The following is a 22746-nucleotide window of genomic DNA, read 5'->3' on the forward strand; positions in this document are numbered from 1 at the left end:
AGGGAACAACTTTCTGCTGTTTAACTTCCGGCGCTAGCTTCTTCAGGCTCTTCCGGTTAGCTGCGTGCTTTCTTCCCTCCACCCCCGAGTTCTCTGACTCACTTCCTTCGTTCGCGAGCAAATTGGCTTCCCGAGAGGTGGCGCTCACACGTTTCATGAAGTCCAAAAAGCGCCTGACCTAGTAGACTTTTCGCTCCTGCTTTGTGTTTCTTCACCTCTTCTAGCCTGTCAAGCAATATATTGTTTACTGAGTACCTACTATGTGCACCTACTATTGAGTACACTATGTGTATTCTAGGCCCTAGGGATACAACAGTATGCTCTCTTGTAGCTTCTGGGAGGGATGGGAGTATACGAAAACGAAACAAATAAGCAAATTAATATGTAATAGATCATATTATGTAAGTGCTGTGAAGAGAAGGCCAGAGAAATCTCTGAGGAAGTGATAATAGAACAGACCTGCCTGAAGTGAGGGGGCAAGCCCAGTGATCCTCTAAGAGCCAGGCATTACGGTGGGCATCGAGTGGCAGAAAACACGGTTAGAATAGAGCCAAATCTTTTCTCTGAGACAGAGTCTTGCTCTATCGCTTAGGCTGGAGTGCAGTGGCGCGGTGCAACCTCCGTCTCCCGCTTTCAAGCGATTCTCCTGCCTCAGCCTCCCGAGTAGCTGTGACTACAGGGGCCTGCCACCATGCCTGGCTAATTCTGTATTTTTAGTAGAGATGGGTTTCACCATGTTGGCCAGGCTGGTCTCGAACTTTTGACCTGGTGATCCACCCACCTTGGCCTCCTAAAGTGCTGGGATTACAGGCGTGAGCTGCCATGACTGGCCGTTGATTTCCTACTTGCTTACTTATTCATTTGTTTAGACATTGTCTGGCTCTGTCACCCCGCCTGGTGTGCAATGGCAGAATCTCCACTCACTACAATCTCTGCCTCCCGGGTTCAAGCGATTCTCCTGCCTCAGCCTCGCGAGTAGCTGGGACTACAGGCCCGCACCATCATGCCTGGCTAATTTTTATATTTTTAGTAGAGACGGGGTTTCACAGTGTTAACCAGGATGGTCTCGATCTCCTGACCCCTTGATACATCTGCCTTAGCCTCACAAAGTGCAGGGATTACAGGCTTGACCCACCGCTCCCGGCCAGAGCCAAATCTTATGTTGTGAGATGCTAGTACAGATTTTGCACAAGCCGTGACATCATCACTGATAAACGTTTTCAGGGGAAAAAAAATTCTCACTGCTCTTAAGGGGAACTGAATGGGGAAAGGTACAAAAATGGAATCAGGAGCCTTTTCAACAAATGATGCTGGAGCAATTGGACAAATATAGACGCAAAAAATTAACCTCAATCTAAAACTCACATCTCATACAAAATTAACTCGAATCATAGATTTAAATGTAAAGGCCGGGCGCAGTGGCTCAAGCCTGTAATCCCAGCACTTTGGGAGGCCGAGGCAGGTGGATCACGAGGTCAAGAGATCAAGACCATCCTGGTCAATATGGTAAAACCCCGTCTCTACTAAAAATACAAAAAAAAATTAGCTGGGCATGGTGGCGTGTGCCTGTAATCCCAGCTACTTGGGAGGCTGAGGCAGGAGAATTGCCTGAACCCAGGAGGCAGAGGTTGCGGTGAGCCGAGATCACACCATTGCACTCCAGCGTGGGTAACAAGAGCAAAAACTCCTCAAAAAAAAAAAAAAAAAAAATGTAAAATAAACCACTAATGGGGAAAAAAACTTTAAAAAAAATCCTCAGAACCTACGGCTAGGCAAAGAATTTTTAGACAATACCAAAAGCCCAATCTATAAAAGGAAAAGGTTGATAAATTGAATCTTATTGAAATTTAAAATTTTTGGCCTAATGAGGTGGCTCACGCCCCTAATCCCAGCACGTTGGGAGGCGGCGGCCGGAGGGAGGCAGGAGGATCACTTGAGCTCAGGAATTCAAGACCAGCCTGGGCAACATGGTGAAACCCTGTCACTACTCAAAATACAAAAACTAGACCAGAGTGGTGGCATGCGCCTGTAGTCCCAGCTACTAAGGAAGCTGACACACCAGAATCGCTCGAACCCCAGAGGCAGAGGTTGCAGTGAGCCAAGACTGTGCCAGGGCACTCTAGCCTGGGCAGCAGCCAGACTCAGTCTCTAATAAATAAATAAAATTTTTTTTTTTTTTTTTTAGACCAAGTTTTGCTCTGTCACCTAGGCTGGAGCACAATGGCACAATCTCTGTTCACTGCAAACTCTGCCATATGAGTTCAAGCAACTCTCATGCTTCAGCCTCCCAGGTAGCTGGGACTACAGGTGTCTGCCACCACACCTGGCTAATTTTTGTATTTGTAGTACAGACGTTTCCCCATGTTGGCCAGGCTGGTATCGAACTCCTGACCTCAAATGATCCATCCACATTGGCCTACCAAAGTGCTGGGATTACAGGTGTGAGCCACTGTGCCCAGCATTTATTTATTTATTTATTTAGACGAAGTCTTGGTCTATCGTCCAGGCTGGAGTGCCATGGCTTTATGGAGGTGAGCCACCCCAGCCTTTATTGATCGATTGAGACACAGTCTTGCTCTCTTGCCCAGGCTGGAGTGCCTTGGTGTGATCTCGGCTTACTGCAGTCTCTGCCTCCCAGGTTCAAGCAATATCTCCTGTGTCAGCCTCCCAAGTAGCTGGGACTACAGGTGTGTGCCACCACACCCTGCTAATTTTTGTGTTTTTAGTAGAGACAGGGTTTCACCATTTTGGTGAGTCCAGTCTCGAACCCCTGACCTCAGGTGATCCATCCACCTTGACCTCGAAAAATGCTGGGATTACAGGCATGAGCCACCATGCCTGGCAGAAAAGAAATTTTAAACCCTTGCCATGTGAAAGACCTTTTGAAGAAGTCGTAAAAATAAGCTGGAGTGGAGGAAAAAATTTGCAAACTGCATATCAGATAAAGGCCTTGTCTTTGTTTCAAGGTTTGAATATTTGAAGAGCTCTGAACACTCAACAGGTTAAAAAAATCCAGTTATAAAATGGTGGGGCCCAGAGGAACCCTGCAGAGGGACTTCAATCACATCAATGTAGAACTCAGTCTTCTTGGAAAGAAAAAAAAGAGGCTCCAGGTTGACAAATGGTGGGGTAACGGAAAGGAACTGGCTACCGTTCCGACTATTTGTAGTCATGTACAGAACATGATCAAGGGTGTTACGCTGGGCTTCCGTTACAAGATGAGGTCTGTGTATGCTCACTTCCCCATCAACGTCGTTATCCAGGAGAATGGGTCTCTTGTTGAAATCTGAAATTTCTTGGGTGAAAAATACATCCGCAGGGTTCCAATGAGACCAGGTGTTGCTTGTTCAGTATCTCAAGCCCAGAAAGATGAATTAATCCTTGAAGGAAATGACATTGAGCTTGTGTCAAATTCAGTGGCTTTGATTCAGCAAGCTACAACAGTTAAAAACAAGGATATCCGGAAATTTTTGGATGGTATCTAAGTCTCTGAAAAAGGAACTGTTCAGCAGGCTGATGAGTAAGTCCAGCTACAGAAACAAGATGCCTATCATAGCTAAGACCTACTTGTGATACTTAAATGATGCAATAAAAGACCTATTAATTTGAGGAAAAAAAAAAGAAAATGGTGGGGCCAGGCGCGGGGGCTCATGCCTGTAATTCCAGCACTTTGGGAGGCCGAGGCAGATGGATCACGAGGTCAAGAGATCGAGAACATCCTGGTCAACATGGTGAAACCCCGTCTCTACTAAAAATACAAAAAATTAGCTGGGCATGGTGGCACGTGCCTGTAATCCCAGCTACTCGGGAGGCTGAGGCAGGAGAATTGCCTGAACCCAGGAGGCGAAGGTTGTGGTGAGCTGAGATCGCACCATTGCACTCCAGCCTGGGTAACAAGAGCAAAACTCCATTAAAAAAAAAAAAGAAAAAGAAAAAGAAAATGGACAAAAGACATGAATAGACATGTCGTTGAACAGGATATACAGAGGCAAGAAAGCACTTGAAAAGATGCTTTATTATTAACCACCAGGGAAATTCAAATTAAAACCAGATCAGCTATTACTACATGCCTGTCAGAATGCTAAAATGAAAAGTAGTGACACACCAAATGCGGTTAAGAAGGTAAAGAAACTGGATCCACATTACTGGCAGAAAATGTAAAATTGTACAGCCACTCCGAAAAAGTTTGACAATTTCTTATAAAACTAAACATGTACTTACCATATGACCCAGCCATTGCACTCTTGAGCGTTTACCCAACAGAAAAGAAAACTCATGCTCTGTTCACACAAAAACCTGTGCACAAATGTTCCTTACAGCTTTGTTTTTAATAACCAAAAAACTGGAAACAACACAAATGTCTTTCATCATGTGAATGGTTAAACAAACTATGCTACTTCCATACCGTGGAATGCTACTCAACAATAGAAAAAAATAACAAACTATTAATACATGTAATATACATAATTCCTTGGATAGATTTCAAGGGAAATCTGACTGAAGAAGGGCCCATCATAAAAAGTTACATATTGTATTCTTGCATTTATTTAACATTTGTGAAATATTAATAACAAAAATATAGACATAGAGGATAGACTAGTTTAATCGTTCCTAGGAATTAGAGATGGGGGAAAGGACAATTTATGGTGGCTCTCAGCTGTAATCCCAGCACTTTGGGAGGCTGGGGCAAAAGGATCCCTTGAAGCCAGGAGCTCAAGACCAGCCTGCGTAGTACAATGAGACACTGTCAGAGGCCTTCGAACTAGAGCAACTCCACCTTGAATAAGGGCTGGGTAAAGTGAGGCTTAGACCTACTCTGCATTCCCAGGAGGCTAGGCATTCTTAGTCAAGGATGAGATAGAAGATTGACACAAGGACCGGGCATGGTGGCTCATCCCAGTAATCCCAGCACTTTGGGAGGCAGAAGTGGGTGGATTACCCAAGTTCAGGAGATCGAGACCAGTCTGGCCAACATAGTGAAACCCTGTTTCCACTACAAATACAAAAATAATTAGATGGGCATGGTGGCACATGCCCATTAACCCCAGCTACTCAGGAGGCTGAGGCAGGAGAATTGCTTGAACCTGGGAGGCAGAGGTTGCAGTGGGCCAAGATTGGGCCACTGCACTCCAGCCTGGGTGACAGAGTGAGACTCCATCTCAAAAAAAAAGAAGATCCACAGGTGATACAGATCACAAAGACCTTGGTGATCAAACAGTGGTAAAGAAAGTGGCCAAATCCCACCAAAACCAAGATGGTAACAAAAGTGATCTCCGGTCGCCCACATTGCTCATTATATGCCAGTTAAATGCATTCACATGCTAAAAGACTCTCCCACCAGCACCTTGACAGTTTACAGATTCCAAGGAAATGACCAGAAGTTACCCTATATGGTCTAAAAAGGGGAGGTGCACTCATTTGGGGGAGGGGGGAAAATTGCTCATCCCTTTCCCAGATAACTCACAAACCACCCACCCCTTGTTTAGCATATAATCAAGAAATAACCATAAAAATAGGCCAACCAGCAGCCACAGGTAGCCATTCTTTTATTCCTTTATTTTCTTAATAAACTTGCTTCCACTTTATGGGCTAGCCTGGAATTATTTTTTTATTTTTTATTTTTTTCTGCCTCTAATTCATTCTTGCACGAGATCCAAGAACCCTCTCTTGGGATCTGGATCAGGACCCCTTTCCAGTAACAATACTGCCCCTCCAAAAAGAGACAAAAAAATGTTTCAATTAGTTGAGCATGGTGGCACATGCCTATAGGCCAAGCTACTCAGAGGAGGCTGAAGTGGGAGGATCAATTGAACCCAGGATTTCAAGTGTGCAGTGACCCATGATCAAGCCACTGCACTCCAGCCTGCATGACAGAGTAAGACCATCTCAAAAACGTTAAAATGAAAGAGACGGGGAAAAGCATGGCTGTGTTCATAAAGGGATCACACAAGGGAATCAGAATCCTATGCACCAGAAGGGACAAAACACCAGAGTGACAACCCTCGAATGCTAGTCTAAGAAATTTATACCTGCCAGGAGTGGTGGCTCACACCTGTAATCCCAGCATTTGGGAGGCCGAGGCAGGTGGATCACGGGGTCAAGAGTTCAAGACCAGCCTGGCCAAGATGGTGAGACCCCCAACTCTACCAAAAATACAAAAAAATTAGCTGGAGGTAGTGGCACACGGCTGCAATCCCAGCTACTCAGGAGGCTGAGGCAGAGAATTGCTTAAACCCGGGAGGTAGAGGTTGCAGTGAGCCGAGACTGCACCACTGCACTCCAACTTCTGAGATAGAGAGAGACTCCGTCTCAAAAAAAAAAAAATAATAAAAGAAGTTTAGACCTTAAACTGTGGTTAATGGGAAACCATTAAATATGACAGTGACATGAGAAACATCTTAACATTCTAGGACTCAATAAAACTGTTGAAGCCTGGGCGAAGTGGCTCATGCCTGTAATCCCAGCACTTTGGGAGGCCAAGGTGGGCAGAGCACGAGGTTAGGAGCTCAAGATCAACCGGACCAACATGGGGAAACCCCGCCTCTACTAAAAATACAAAAATTAGCTCACTTTACAGAGAAACAGACTAAAAGAGATGACCCATTTATTTAAGATTACACTGGGGCCGGGCGCAGTGACTCATACCTATAACCCCATCACTTTGGGAGGCCGAGGCAGGCGGATTGCCTGAGTTCTGGAGTTCCAGACCAGCCTGGTCAACATGGTTAAACCCCATGTCTACAAAACACACACACTCACACACATAATTTAATGGAAAAAAAAAAAAAAAGATTACAGTGGTATATGGGGAGAGCTATGTTTTAGACCACGGAGAACCTAGCTACAGTCTGGAGGACAAGTTGGACAGGGAGAGGCTGGAAGCAAAGAGACCCAATGGGAAGTTGTTAACACAAACAATAATTAGGGCCAGTCACAGTGGCTAACGCGTGTAATCTCAGCACCTGGGAAGCCAAGGCGGGAAGATCACTTGAGGTCAGGAGTTTGAGATCTGCCTGACCAACATGGTGAAACCCCGTCTCCACTAAAATTACAAAAATTAGCTGGGGGTGGTGGTGGGCACCTGTAATCCCAGCTACTCGTGAGGCTGAGGCATGAGAATTGCTTGAACCTGGGAGGTAAAAGTTACAGTGAGCCAAGTTGGAGCCACTGCACTCCAGCCTGGGCAACAGAGCCAGACTCTGACTAAAAACCCAACAACAACAACAAAAACAAATAATAGACAGAAACTACGTCATAACCATGATAGTGCTTAAGAGCATGGGTCTGTTTTCTTTTTTTTTTTTTTTTTGGAGATGGAGTCTCGCTCTGTTGCCCAGGCTGGAAGTGCAGTGGCACAATCTCAGCTTACTACAAACTCCGCCTCCCAGGTTCAAGCAATTCTTCTGCCTCAGCCTCCTAAATAGCTGGGACTACCGGCACGCGGCCCCATGCCCAGCTAATTTTTGTATTTTTAGTAGAAACGAGGTATCACCATATTGGCCAGGCTGGTCTTTAACTCCTGACTTCATCATCTGACAACCTCGACCTCCCAGAGTGCTGAGATTACAGGTGTGCGCCACTGTGCCTGGCCAAGAGCTTGGGTCTGTTTTCGAAACATGTGAGTAACTCAGCTGAGTCACTTATTATTCATAGTTACATGACCTTCAACAAGTCATTTAACCATACCTAAGCATCAGTTTCTAGAGTTGCTAAAGGAAGGTAATAATAGGCCCTACCTATATCATAAAATTGTTGTGAGAATTACATATAAGTAATCCAATACAGATTTAACACAGGGTCTGGCACATAGTAAATCATAAATGTCAGCTGTTTGTTGTTTGTTTGGTTTGGTTTTGGTTTTGGGTGACAAAACTACATCTAAAAGCTATAAACAATAAAAGTATTTAGCAGAAATAGGGAAGACCAAAGGAGGCAGCCAGAGGACTGAGTCTGATTAATGTGAATGATGGAGGATGATACAGAGAGAAAGTATGCAGTAATCAATTGAAGACATATATCTGGGGTTCAGAAGAGATGTTATCCCTGAGGAGAGAAGGAATTTTCTGCATAAAGGTGATCTATAGCTCTAGAAAGTATTTAAAAGGGGTGATAATAACCATTTGTGTGTTACACAAAAATTAATAATAGCCAACAGTGACTGAAAGATTGCTTGGTGCTGGGCACAAAGTACCTTGCTTGAATTAATTTGTTTAAGCTGCACAGCTACTCTATAAGTAAACACAACCGTTATCCTCATATTTTTCATTTGTTTTTTTGAGACAAGAGTCTCACTCTGTCACCCAGGCTAGAGTGCAGTGGCACAATCTCTGCTCACTGCAACCTTCACTACCGGGGTTCAAGTGATTCTCCTCCCTCAGCCTCCTGAGTAGTTAGAACTACAGGCACCTGCCTGTAGTCCTAACTACACCGGCCTAATCCTCATTTTTTATTGTGAGGAAGCAGGTTCATGGAGACAGAGTAATGTGCCCAAGTGCAGACAGCTCAAAGAGGTAGAACCAGGGTTTTGTGGTGTTTTTTTGTGTGTGTATGTGTGTGTGTGCGCGTGTTTATTTTGTTTTGTTTTGTTTGAGACAGTATCTCTGTGTGTGTGTTGCAGAAGCTGGAGTGCAGTGATGCAATCTTGGCTCGCTGCAGCCTTGACCTCCCAGACTCAAATGATCCTCCCACCTCAGACTGTCTAGTAGCTGGGACTACAGGTACGCACTACCAAGCCAGGCTGGTGTGTGTGTGTGTGTGGTGTAACAGAGTCTCACTGTTTCACCCAGGCTAGAGTACAGTGGTGTGATCTTGGCTCAATGCAACCTCTGCCTCCCAGGTAGAAACTATTCTCCTGCCTCAGTCTCCTGAGTAGCTGGAATTACAGGCACCCACCACCATGCCGGGCTAATTTTTGTATTTTTAGTAGAGACAGGGTTTCTCCATGTTAGCCAGGCTGGTCTCAAACTCCTGACCTCAAGTGATCCACTCACCTTGGCCTCCCAAAGTGCTGGGATTACAGGCGTGCACCCTCAGTCTGCACAATGCCAGAACTCTTAACCATGTGCATCATGATCCACAAGGTTTTATTTCTGGGTCTCACTGCCATGCAGGGATCGTGACAGGGTGCAAATAAATCATAACGAGAGACAAAGAAATGAAATAATTGGTTTTTACTTTTTAAATTATTTTTATATAGAGACAAGGTCTCCCTGTTACCCAGGCTGGTCTCGAACTCCTGGACTCAAGGGATCCTCCTGCCTCAGCCTGCCAAAGTGTTAGGATTACAAGTGTGAGCCAGCGTGCCCAGCCAACATAATTGTTTTTAAATGCAACTTGAGACCAACAAGACAGCTAGCTCTAATACTGTACAAAGAATGGAATTGATTCAGGACATGACTGCCTGTTATTAATGATTTAAGGAATCAGGACAACTAATGCATTATGCCTGTGTGTGAAAAGAGACAAACATCTTGGGATGCAGAGCAAAGCGAGAACATTCATAATACCGATTGAGAATGAGCCCCCGGGGAATCTTCACTGCTTATAATCAAGAATAAAGTATGAGCCCTCCCACCTTTGACTCCAGAGTCAACCAACAAATCAAACAGCAGGATCATTGGGTGAGGGTAATTGCCTGTGCTCTACAAAACCCACACATAGGTCATCTGTCTGCTTCTGGCTCTAGAATATGCATAGGCAAACTGACTCCTTGATGCTTCTGAGAACCTGATTCCTGAGGGAGGGAGGAGGAGAGTTTTTTGGGAAATGTGCATTATTTGCTGATTAGGGAAGGTAGTCATAAGGGACTACACACATAGTCTAGTGCTACAACAATATAAGGCAGGCACTGTTCTTTTTTTTTTTTTTTTTTGAGGTGGAGTTTCACTCTTGTTGCCCAGGCTAGAGTGCAATGGTGCAATCTCAGCTCACAGCAACCTCCACCTCCCAGGTTCAAGCAATTCTCCTGCCTCAGCCTCCCAAGTAGCTGGGGTTACAGGCATGCGCCACCACGCCTGGGTAATGTTTTGTTTTTAGTAGAGACAGGGTTTCTCCATGTTGGTCAGGCTGGTCTCAAACTCCTGACCTCAGGTGATCTGGCTGCCTTGGCCTCCCAAACTGCTGGGATTACAGGCATGAGCCACTGCACCCGGCTGAGGCAGGCACTCTTATTTCTATTTTACAGATGAGAAAACTGAGGCACAGGAAGGTTAAATAGTCTGCCCAACGCCACAAAACTAGTAAGTGGCAGAGCCTGGTTATGAATCCATCTATCCATCTTACTCTTGCTCCAGAGATAGGATCTCGGTCTGTCACCCAGGCTGGAGTGCAGTGGGACCATTTTGGCTCGCTGCAGCTTCTCGAGCTCCTGGGATCAAAGGGTCCTCCCTACCTCAGCCACTGGAGTACCTGCGACCACAGGTGTGTGCTCCCACACCCAGGTCATGCTTTTGTTTTGTTTTTTTTTGTAGAGATGGGGTTTCACTATGTTGCCTAGGCTGGTTTCAAACTCTTGGACTAAAGCAATCCTCCTGCCTTAGCCTCCCAGAATGTTGGGATTATAGGCATAAGCCACCATGCCCGGCCAGAGCTCACATTCCTTTTTTTTTTTTTTTTTTTTTTTTTCTGGAGACAAAGTTTTGCTCTTGTTACCCTGGCTAGAGTACAGTGACACGATGTCAGCTCACTGTGACTTCTGCCTCCCAGGTTCAAGCGATTCTCCTGCCTCAGCTCCCGAGCAGCTGTGATTACAGGTACCTGCCATCATGCCCAGCTGATTTTTGAATTTTTAGTAGAGACAGGTTTTCACCATGTTGGCCAGGCTGTTCCCAACCCCTGACCTCAGGCAATACGCCGGCCTCGGCCTCCCAAAGTGCTGGAATGACAGGCATGAACCACCATGCCCAGCCCAGAGCTCACATTCTTAACCACCATACTGTGTACCATAAGCTATGATGTCCTCAGCAATCAGAGACTTTCCTGGTATAATGAGATCTTAGGGGTCACAATCCAAAGCAAATTACATCAGTCATCTTTTTTTCCTTCTACTGAACTATATTGACTTGCTTTGAAAGCCTTGCATTTTCTGCTCTTACTTGTGAACAATGATTCTAATACCATTGACCTTTTTTCCTTAAGCGCCTCGACCACCTCCCCATTTATTTTTATGTTCTCCTATAACCTTCTTCTTGTTTCCACATTCTGAGATTAGGTACAATAAAGCCTTTAGCAAAACCATGGGCTCTTTGCCTGTAACACTCTCTCCATTTCCTTTGACCCTGGTATAGTCTCTTAGGCTAAACCTCTCTGGGGGAAAGGATTATGTAGATGAAGAGGCTCAACATTCTGCATAGTGATTTAGCATTAACCTTCTTGCTTTGATGTGGTTTGACCCTAGACCCCTACTGGGAGTCTTTGACATAGGCCTGATATACTTTGTCTTTACCAGTGATTCTTGACTGACTCCAGCCTTCTTTGTTCCTTCAGCCTCTCTTGTTCGGAGTTGAATGTCATGCAGTCTATAATTTCTAGAATACTATTTTTTTTTTTCAGACGAAGTTTTGCTCTGTCACCCAGACTGGAGTGCGGTGCCACAATCTCAGCTCACTTCATCCACTGCCTCCTGGGTTCAAGCAGTTCTCCTGCCTCAGCCTCCCAAGTAGCTGGGATTACAGGCATTCGTCACCATGCCTGGCTAATTTTTTGTATTTTTAGTTTAGAGTTGCCCAAGCTGGTCTTGAACTCCTGGCCTCAAGCAATCCACTTGCTTAAGCCTCTGAAAATGTTGGGATTATAGGTGTAGAACACTGCAAGCCTGGCTACAATACTATTGTTGAAGTGCCTCTTTGCCTTTATCAGGATAAACTAGGTTATGCTATAATGAGACATCCCAAGTCTCAGTGGTTTAACAGAACCAAGCTTACTCACTCACCTAAAATAAAGGGCCAGTATCTCTTCAGTTAGCTGACCCCTGCAGTGACTCTAAGAGCCCTTCCAACATATGGCTCTGCTATCTCAGTACAAGGCCTAAGTGTACCACAGTGAGGCAAAGAGAGCTGGAGGATCACATAGTACCTATTGAATGGTTGGTTTGGCTTGGAGGTGACACCTATCACTTCTCCTTCCAGCCCATTGACCAAAACTAGTCAAATGGCTCTACCTAAAGCTAAAGGATTATGCGGAAACACTTGGCATTCTGTGAGCCAGAGATGTCTTTGCCTTTTTCTCATTAATATATCACACACTAGCCAGGTGCAGTGGCTCACACCTGTAATCCCAGCACGTTGGGAGGCCAAGGCAGGTGAATCATCTGAGGTCAGGAGTTTGAGACAGTCTGACCAACATGATGAAACCCTGTCTCTCTCTTTTTTTTTAAAGATGGGGTTTCACCATGTTGGTCAGGCTGGTCTGGAACTCCTCAGGTGATACACCCACCTTGGCCTACAACGTGCTTGGATTACAGGCATGAGCCACCACACCTGGCCTTTTTTTGTTTTTTAAGACTAGTGAAGCCAGGCACGGTGGCTCAAGCCTGTAATCCCAGCACTTTGGGAGGCCGAGGTGGGTGGATCACAAGGTCAAGAGATCAAGACCATCCTGGTCAACATGGTGAAACCCTGTCTCTACTAAAAATTAAAAAATTAGCGGGGCATGGTAGTGCGTGCCTGTAATCCCAGCTACTCAGGAGGCTGAGGCGGGAGAATTGCTTGAACCCAGGAGGCAGAGGTTGTGGTAAGCTGAGATCACACCATTGCACTCCAGCCTGGGTAACAAGAGCAAAACTCCGTCTCAAAAAAAAAAAAAAAAAAGACTAGTCAAGTGGTGCAGTAGTAAAAAGTGGGGAAGAGTAGAACAAGGAGTTCGATCTGTAACTGACTGTGAACAATCAATTGAGATAACTCACTACCTTTGGGCCAGCGAAACCATGTCTCTACTAAAAATACAAAAATTGCTGGGCATGATGGTGCACACCTGTAATCCAGCTACTCTGGAGGCTGAGGCACAAGAATCACTTGAAGCTGAGAGATGGAGGTTGCAGTGAGTGGAGATTTTGCCACCGCACTCCAGCGGGGCCAACAGAGCGATGGTCCATCGCAAAACAAACAAATATATCAGATACTGCAATCTTTTTTTTTTTTTGAGACAGAGTCTCACTGTGTTGCCCAGTCTGGAGTGCAGAGGCATGATCTCAGCTCACTGCAACCTCCACCTCCCATGTTCAAGTGATCCTCTGCCTTAGCCTCCCCCAGTAGCTGGGATTACAGGCATGTGCCACCATGTCCAGCTAATTTTTGTATTTTTAGTAGAGACAGGGTTTCGCCATGTTAACCAGGCTGGTCTTGAACTCCTGACTTCAGTTGATCCACCTGCCTCAGCCTCCCAAAGTGCTGGGATTACAGGCATGAGCCATTGCGCCCGGCCTATTTTGTTTTTTTTAAGACAGAGTCTCACTCTGTGGCCCAGACTGGAGTGCAGTGACATTATCTCAGCTCACTGTTACCTCAGCCTCCCAGGTTCAAGCAATTCTCCTGCCTCAGCCTCCCTAGTAGCTGGAATTACAGGTGTGTACCACCATGCCTGGCTAATTTTTGTTTTTGCTTTTTTTTGGAGACGGAGTCTCACTCTGTTGCCCAGGCTGGAGTGCAGTGGTGCGATCTGGCTCATACACTTGTACTTTGGACTTTAACCTTCTACCTCTAAATCCACTAATTATAGCTTAATCCAATTCTTGTTCCTTAGAGTATTTTAACCTCCTGCCAGATGACTGCCAGCTCTTTCACTTACATGTCTTACAATTCAAATATTTTCTCCCTCTTCCCCATGCCTAGCTTTGAATCTTGTCATTTATCAGCAGTTACCTAGTTAATAGGGGTCTGAAAAGACCCCTGAATTTTCTATAATTAGAACTTTTTTTTTTTTTTTGAGACGGAGTTTCACTCTTTTTACCCAGGCTGGAGTGCAATGGCGCGATCTCGGCTCACCGCAACCTCCGCCTCCTGGGTTCAAGCAATTCTCCTGCCTCAGCCTCCCAAGTAGCTGGGACTACAGGCGCGCGCCACCATGCCCAGCTAATTTTTGTATTTTTAGTAGAGACAGTGTTTCACCTTGTTGACCAGGATGGTCTCGATCTCTTGACCTCGTGATCCACCCGCCTCAGCCTCCCAAAGTGCTGGGATTATAGGCGTGAGCCACTGCGCCCAGCCTTATAATCGGAACTTTTGAAAAAAAAAATTTTTTTTTTTGAGATGGAGTTTCGCTCTTGTTGCCCAGGCTGGAGTGCAATGGTGCAATCTTGGCTCACCGCAACCTCTGCCTCCCAGCTTCAAGCGATTCTCCTGCCTCAGTCTCCCAAGTAGCTGGAATTGCAGGTGCCTACCACTGCCCCCGGCTAATTTGTATATTTTTAGTAGAGACCGGGTTTCACCGTGTTAGCCAAGCTGGTCTCATACTCCTCACTTCGTGATCTGCCTGCCTTGGCCTCCCAAAGTGCTAGATTACAGGCGTGAGCTACTGCACTCAGTCTTTGAAAATTCTGTTTTTAAAACCATTAGAACTCAGGAGACTTATTCACTATCATAAGAACAGCCAGGAAAGTCTCTGATTGCTGAGAACATCATAGCCTATGGTACATAGTATGGTGGTTAAGAATGTGAGCTCTGGGCGGGCTGGTGGCTCATGCCTGTCATCCAGCACTTTGGGAGGCTGAGGCGGGCAGATCACCTGAGGTCAGGAGTTCAAAACCAGCCTGGCCAACATGGTGAAACCCCGTCTCTACTAAAAATACAATTTGCTGGGTGTGGTGGCACACACCTGTAGTCCCAGCTCCTTGGGAGGCTGAGGCAGGAAAATCACTTGAACATAGTCGGAGTTTGCAGTGAGCTGAGATTGTGCCACTGCACTCCAGCCTGGGTGACAGAGCAAGACTCTCTGTCTCAAAAAAAAGAAAAGAGGCACGGCATGGTGGTTCATGCCTGTAATCCAGCTTTGGGAGGCTGAGGCAGGAAGATCACCTGGTGTCAGGGGTTCGAGACCAGCCTGATCAACATGGCAAAACCCATCTACTAAAAATACAAAATTAGCTGGGTGCAGTGGCATGCGTCTGTAATCCCAGCTACTCAAGAGGCTACAGCAGGAGAATCGTTTGAATCTGGGAGGCAGAGACTGCGGTGAGCCAAGATCACGTCATTGCACTCCAGCCTGGACAACAAGAATGAAACTCCATCTCAAAAAAAAGAAAGAAAGAAAAAGAGTATATCCCTCTGGGTCTTGATGTCTACTAATTTGATAGTGAACAACAGAATGTTATCTCCTTATATTCAACATTTAACTTACATTATAATAGGACATCAGCCCTGGATATGTCCTCTTCTGGAACTACAGTCTCATGTCAAATGTGATACTATTTAGCTTTTGACTTGGGAATATGGAACAATGGAGGTACAGTGAGGCACTGGGCTGAGAGTCCAGCATAGTCACAAACTTATATGTGACTGTGGATGATTCCTCAATTGTAAAATGAGTGAATTGGACTCCACTCACTGCTGGCTAAGAGCCTCCTATTACTGAAATTTCATGTCCAAGGCTGGGCGAGGTGGCACATGCCTGTAATGCCAGAACTTTGGGAAGCCGAAGCAGGTGGATCACGAGGTCAAGATCAGAGGTCAAGACCATCCGGGCCAACATGGTGAAACCCCGTCTCTACTAAAAATATAAAAATTAGTTGGGCGTGGTGGCATGCGCCTCCCTAGGTACTAGGGAGGCTGAGGCAGGAGAATCACTTGAACCTGGGAGGCAGAGGTTGCAGTGAGCCAAGATTGCACCATTGCACTCCAGCCTGGCAACAGAGTGAGACTCTGTCTCAAAAAAAAAAAAAAAAAAAAAGAAAGAAAGAAATTTCATGACCAAAAGAGCCATTCTTCCATTGGGAGGTTCCAATACTGTGGCAGAAAGAGCAAATATATATCTTGAAAGGGGCAGACTCTCTGGTGCCCCTTGAGTCACACATATCAGTTGAAATGAATAAATGTTTGTTCCCTGCTTCTGATGTGTGAGACTGTTGATGGGCAAGAGTTACCATGCTTAGGTTTTCAACTGGCTCTGCTGCCTCTACTAAAAATAAACCACGGGTATTAGGGCTGAGTCATTTTCATACATGAGTATGTGGAGGAAAAAAGTGACAAAGGTCACAGGGAATCTATGGATTATTTCCCTTCTGACCAGACACCACCCCTTGTTCCCAACCAGCTCCTTTTTTCTGTTTTATTTCAGATAAGCTGTAGACCTTAAATAGAACACATATTCCACAGCATGTTATTGTGTTCCAGCTTGTTCATATCCTGTTCTCTGCTTGTGGGTTGGACTTGTCCTTAGACCTGGGTTTTGTTTTTGTTTTTTTGTTTGTTAAGACAGAGTTTCGCTCCATTGCACAGGCTGGAGTGCAGTGGCACAATCTTGGCTCACTGCAACCTCCGCCTCCCGGGTTCTTGCTCTGTTGCCAAGCAGCAGGCGAATGCAGTGGTGCGATCCTGGCTCACTGCAACTTCCGTTTTCCAGCTTCAAGCAATTCTCCTGCCTCAGCTTCCCTAGTAGCTGGGACTGCAGGCATGCACCACCAAGCCAAGCTAATTATTTTGTATTTTTAGTAGAGATGAGGTTTCACTATGTTGGCCAGGATGGTCTAGATCTCTTGACCTTGTGATCTACCTGCCTTGGCCTCCCAAAGTGCTAAGATTACAGGCGTGAGCCACCACGTCCAGCCTAATTATATATTTTTAATAGAGACAGGGTTTCTCCATGTTGGTCAGGCTGGTCTCGAACTCCTGACCTCAGGTGATCTGGCCTTCTCAGCCTCCCAAAGTGCTGGGATTACAGGCATGAGCCAACTCGCCAGGCCAGACCTGAGTTTTTTTATGTTTTTGAGGAATAATGGCTGATGTTGGCAAATGGGTAGCTGAACTTCGCAGTTTGCAAAGTGATTTGATATCATGGTTTCTTTGGAACAGTTGGTCATCCCCCTGGTGATGGGTGAACTCGAGGACAGGTTCCTGGTATTTGCTTAAGGTAGTAAAGTCTTACTGGGACAGGACTCGTTCTAGGGTTTTATTTATTTTTATGGTAATTTTTCTATTCAGCTTTTGGAGACTATTTCCCACCTTCTCAAACCTGCTTTTCCCTCTCCCCTTTCCCCAGAGCCAGTCTCATTTTACTTTCTGCTAAAAGCCTGAACCCTTTAGACCTTAGTGTCCTCAGCTATACAATGGGAGGAAAGTTTGGGAAGAAAAAGCACTACAGTTCTTTCTTTTTTTTTCTTTTTTTTGAGTTGGAGTCTCGCTCTGTCACTCGGGATGGAGTGCAATGGTATGGTCTTGGCTCACTACAACCTTCACCTCCCCCAGGTTCAAGCAATCTCCTGCCTCGTAAAAGAAAAAAAGAAAAAGAAAAAGAAAAAATGCAACTTTATGAGAGAATGTAAGAGAAAAAACAAAGAAAAGAAAAAATTCTTCTACCTTAGCCTCCTGAGTAGCTGGGAGTACAGGTGCATGCCACCACACTGGGCTAACTTTTGTATTCTTAACGGGGTTTCACTTGGTTGGCCAGGCTGGTCTCAAACTCCTGACCTTGTGATCACCTGCCTTGGCCTCCGAAAGGGCAGGGATCACAGGCATGAACCACCGCACCCAGTCCCAAGTTCTTTTTTAATTTTTTTTTTTCTTAAGAAGTAGTGACATAATGGCCAGGCACAGGGACTCACACTTGTAATCCCTACACTTTGGGAGGCTGAGGTGGGTGGATCACCTGAGGTCAGGAGTTCGAGATCAGCCTAGCCAACATGGTGAAACCCCATCTCTACTAAAAAAAAAAATTAAAAAATTAGTCAGGCATGGTGGCATGTGCCTATAATCTCACCTACTTGGGAGGCTGAGGCAAGAGAATCCCTTGAATCTCGGAGGCAAAGTTTGCAGTGAGCTGAGATCGTGCTACCGCACTCCAGCCTGGGCAACAGAGTGAGACTCCCTCTCAAAAGAAAAAAAAAAGAAGTAGTGACATAAATTCCAAAATTAGCTCAGGTTTCTTTCCCTTACCCAGCAAAATCCCCATTCCCTTAGGGCAGCTGATTTCAAATAGCTATTTGGTAGTAACAGTTGACTAAAGAAAATATAAAGCGTAGGCCAGGTGCAGTGGCTCACGCCTGTAGTCCCAACAGGTGTAGGCAGCTGCACCCTGCCTACTTCCATTGAGAGGGCAAGGCAGGCAGATCACTTGAGTCCAGGGGTTCGAAACCAGCCTGGGCAACATGATGAGACCTCCCTGGTACCCTGCCATCTCTGCAAAAAAATACAAAAAAATATATACAATGGGTTGCCCGGTGCTGTGGCTCACACCTGTAATCCCAGCGCTTTGGGAGACCGAGGCGGGTATATATATCATGAGGTCAGGAGTTCAAGATCAGCCTGGCCAAGATGGAGAAACCCTGTCTCTACTAAAATACAAAAAAGTTAGCTGGGCATGGTGGCAGGTGCCTGTAATCCCAGCTACTCGGGAGGCTGAGGCAGAAGAATCCCTTGAACCCGGGAGGCAGAGGTTGCAGTGAGCCGAGATAATTGCCACTGCACTCCAGCCTGGGGGAAGAAGCAAGACTCCATCTCAAAAAAAAAAGGGGGGGGGGTAACTATTGGGCCAGCCATGGTGGGTCACACCCATAATTCCAGCACGTTGGGAGGCTAAGGCAAGAGGATCAATTGAGGCCAGGAGTTCAAGATTGCAAAAGTTATGATGGTACCACTGGGAGTACACTGGAGTTAGCCTGGGTGACGGAGTGAGATTCTGTCTCTAAATAAATAAATAAAAATGAAAAAGGTAAATGTTGGATCATGTGTTTCATAAAATAATTCTTCCTAGGAGTATTATTTACAAATAAGACTTCACTACAGTTGTACATTAATGGCTTTAAAAGATTTGTCCAGCCGGCCAGGTGCAGCGGCTCACTCCTGTAATCCCAGCATGTTGGGAGGCTGAGGCGGGTGGGTCACCTGAGATCAGGTGTTGCAGATCAACCTGGCCAACACGGTGAAATGCTGTCTCTACTAAAAATACAAAAAATTAGCTGGGCATAGTGGTGGGCACCTGTAATACCAGCTACTTCAGAGGCTAAGGCAGGAGAGTCACTTGAACCTGGGAGGCAAATGCAGTGAGCCGAGATCACATCATCGCATGCCAGCCTGGGCAACGAGAGTGAAACTCCATCTCAAAAAAAAAAAAAAACTTGTCCAGTCACTAGGATTCAATCCAGAAGTATCTCAAACCAAAAGACTCCAAAATGAATTCATTGTTTTATTTTCAAAAGCTGCTTTCTGGGCTGGGTGCAGTGGCTCATGCTGTAATCCCAGCACTTTGGGAGGCTGAGGCAGGCGGATCGCCTGAGGTCAGGAGTTCAAAACCAACCTGGTTAACATGATGAAACCCTATCTCTACTAAAAATAAAAAAAAGATATTAGCTGCTACTCAAGAGGCTGAGGCAGGAGAATCGCTTGAACCTGGGAGGCAGAGGTTGCAGTTGAGCCGAGATTGCGTCATTGCACCCCAGCCTGGACAACAAGAGCAAAACTCTGTCTCTCAAAAAAAAAAAAAAAAAAAAAAAAAAGCTGCTTTCCTTCCTAAATTAGCTATCTTGATTGCTGGTCCATTTACCCGTTTACTCAAACCAGAAATCTGTGAGTCCCCTGTCTATCACCCTCTCAAACTAAGTGCTGTTCAGTAGATCTCTCAAATGTTTCTCTTACCCATGCCATTGCCATTATATTAATATAGAGGAAGAGGAGGCATCTAGGAAGACTGGACAGAGATTGAATGACATGAGAAAGATCTAAGTAAGATTGGCTTAAACATATGCACCAAGACTTTAGACCAACTACAGCTTTGTTGTTGTTGTTTGTTTGTTTTTGAGATAGGGTCCTGTTCTGTCACCCAGGATAAAGTGCAATGAGTGGTGCAATCATAGCTCCCTGCAACCTCAAATGCCTGGTCTCAAGCAATCCTCCCACATTGACCTCCCAAGTGCTGAAATTATAGGCAAAGCCACCACACCTGGCCTCACTTTTTAGTCTGGAAGATTGGCAAGATGGAAGCAAAAAAACCAGGAATGAAGAGAATAAAACTGTCAGATATGTGCCCACATTTTTCAAAGTCCAGGTTTCATCCCAGAGGGTGGGAGATAGGCTGGATAACTGCATGTAATCTCGAGGGTCCTACCCTCTTCTCATTTGGGGCTCAGAAAGATGCTGCCCTGACTACCCAATACCAATCTAAAAAGCAAGTGCACCAAACTGGCTGTGCTGTGGGATTAGACCATGGAAGGCTCAGAGGTTTATCTTTCCCAGCCTAGCCTGGATGCTGGGGTGGGGTGCGTGGTAGACAGCAGGTGGCTCTGAGGAAAGGGCTGGGTGAAGGTTACCATCACAGCCACAGTTCAGAGATGTCTTGGGTAGCATTAGAGTCAAAGGAGGCCAAACTAGATAGGGAACAAAGTAACTCACAGCTACAACTCTGAAGCCCAGCTGGATATTCAGAGACCAAGAAAACAAGGAACATGGCCAGGCATGGTGGCTCATGCCTGTAATCCCAGCACTTTGGGAGGCCAAGGTGGGTGGATCACTTGAGGTCAGGAGTTCGAGACCAGCCTGGCCAACATGGTGAAACTCCATCTTTAAAAAAAAAAAAGAAAACAAGAAACATTGTTTTGAGACCAGAAGACAGAGAGCAAATGTCACTGAATTCAAAGACTCCATAAATCTTTATCCACCTTGATCAAGTAACGGAAGCCACACTCCTCTCCCATACTTTTTTTTTTTTTTTGAGGTGGAGTCTTCCTCTGTTGCCCAGGCCAGAGTACAGTGGCACAATCTTGGCTCACTGCAACCTCCGCCTCCCAGGTTCAAGCCATTCTCCTGCCTCAGCCTCCTGAGTAGCTGGGGCTACAGGTGTATGCCATCACACCCAGCTAATTTTTGTAGTTTTTAGTAGAAACGGGGTTTCACCATATCGGACAGACTTGTCTCAAACTCCTAACCTTGTGATTCACCTGCCTCAGCCTCCCAACGTGCTGGGATTACAAGTGTGAGCCACTGTGCCCAGCTGAAAACATGTCTTTTATTCCCAGACGAATGCAGCTCTATGTGTACAAAGTATACTGAGAGGTGGTGGTGGGCCTTCTTTTCATCCTCTTCATCCACACAGCCCAAGTCAGAAAAAGTGAAGAGAGAAAATAGACCTGCACACAGATATGACCAACGTTCCTTGGTGCCATCAAAACAGACTCAATTCTGGGGTTCCTGCTTCAACCACATGTTTAGCCTCTTCTTCTTCTTTTTTTTTTTTTTTTTTTTTTTGAGATGGAGTTTTGCTCGTTACCCAGGCTGGAGTGCAATGGCGCGATCTCGGCTCACCGCAACCTCCGCCTCCTGGGTTCAGGCAATTCTCCTGCCTCAGCCTCCTGAGTAGCTGGGATTACAGGCACGTGCCACCATGCCCAGCTAATTTTTTGTATTTTTAGTAGAGACGGTGTTTCACCCTGTTGACCAGGATGGTCTCGATCTCTTGACCTCGTGATCCTCCACCCGCCTCGGCCTCCCAAAGTGCTGGGATTACAGGCTTGAGCCACCGCACCTGGCCCTAGCCTCTTCTTCTTAGAGGCAATTCCTGTGAATCCAAAGCTCTTGAGGAACAGGGAATAAAACAGAATAGTTATTGTCTGGAGCCTTCCAACTTCAACCCAGATACATTTACCCATCTCGTTTTGGCACATTAAAAAGGCTTTGAAGGATAGGCATGGTGGCTCACTCCTGTAATCCCAGCACTTTGGGAGGCTCAGGTGGGAGGATCGCTTGACCCCAGGAGTTCAAGACCAGCCAGGGCAACACAGCCAGCCAGACCCTGTCTCCATAAAAAGTAAAAAAAATATATTAGCTGGGGTGGTGGTGTACCTGTCCTAGCTAGTTGGGAGGCTGGTTGAGCATTGATTGCACCCCTAGCTAGTTGGTGTCCTAGCTAGTTGAGAGGCTGAGGTGGAAGGATCTCTTGAGCCTGGGAGGTCGAGGCCAGTAAGCCGCCACCAGTGAGCAGAGACCGTGCCACTGTGCTTCAGCTTGGATGACAGAGTGAGAAAAAAAAAAAAAAAGGCTTTGGCCGGGCATGGTGGCTCATGCCTGCAATTTCAGCACTTTGGGATGCCAAGACCAGTGGATAACTTGAAGCCTGGAGTCCAAGACCAGCTTAGCCAACAGGACAGAACCCCATCTCTACTAAAAATTAAAAAATTAGCTGGATGGGCCAGGCATGGTGGCTCACACCTGTAATCCAAGCACTTTGGAGGCCAAGGCGGGCGGATCACCTGAGGTCGGGAGTTCAAAACCAGCCTGACTAACATGATGAAACCCCGTCTTTAAAATATAAAAATAAAATTGGCCGGGTGCTGTGGCTCACGCCTATAATCCAAGCACTTTGGGAGGCTGAGGTGGGTGGATCGCGAGGTCAAGAGATCAAGACCATCCTGTTCAACATGGTGAAACCCCGTCTCTACTAAAAATACAAAAAATTAGCTGGGCATGGTGGCGCATGCCTGTAATCCCAACTACTCAGGAGGCTGAGGTGGGAGAATTGCCTGAACCCAGGAGGCAGAGGTTGCAGTGAGCTGAGATTGTGCCATTGCACTCCAGCCTGGGTAACAAGAGCAAAACTCTGTCTTAAATAACT

General features: G+C 45.9%; 1 pseudogene; it reads left to right on the forward strand.

Annotated features, from left to right (window-relative positions):
- The first annotated feature begins 3023 nt into the window (after positions 1-3023).
- On the forward strand, positions 3024-3626 carry LOC108591817 (large ribosomal subunit protein uL6 pseudogene; annotated as a pseudogene).
- The last annotated feature ends 19120 nt before the right edge of the window (positions 3627-22746 follow it).

Source organism: Callithrix jacchus, chromosome 5, assembly GCF_049354715.1.
Source record: "Callithrix jacchus isolate 240 chromosome 5, calJac240_pri, whole genome shotgun sequence".
NCBI classification, from domain to species: domain Eukaryota; kingdom Metazoa; phylum Chordata; class Mammalia; order Primates; family Cebidae; genus Callithrix; species Callithrix jacchus.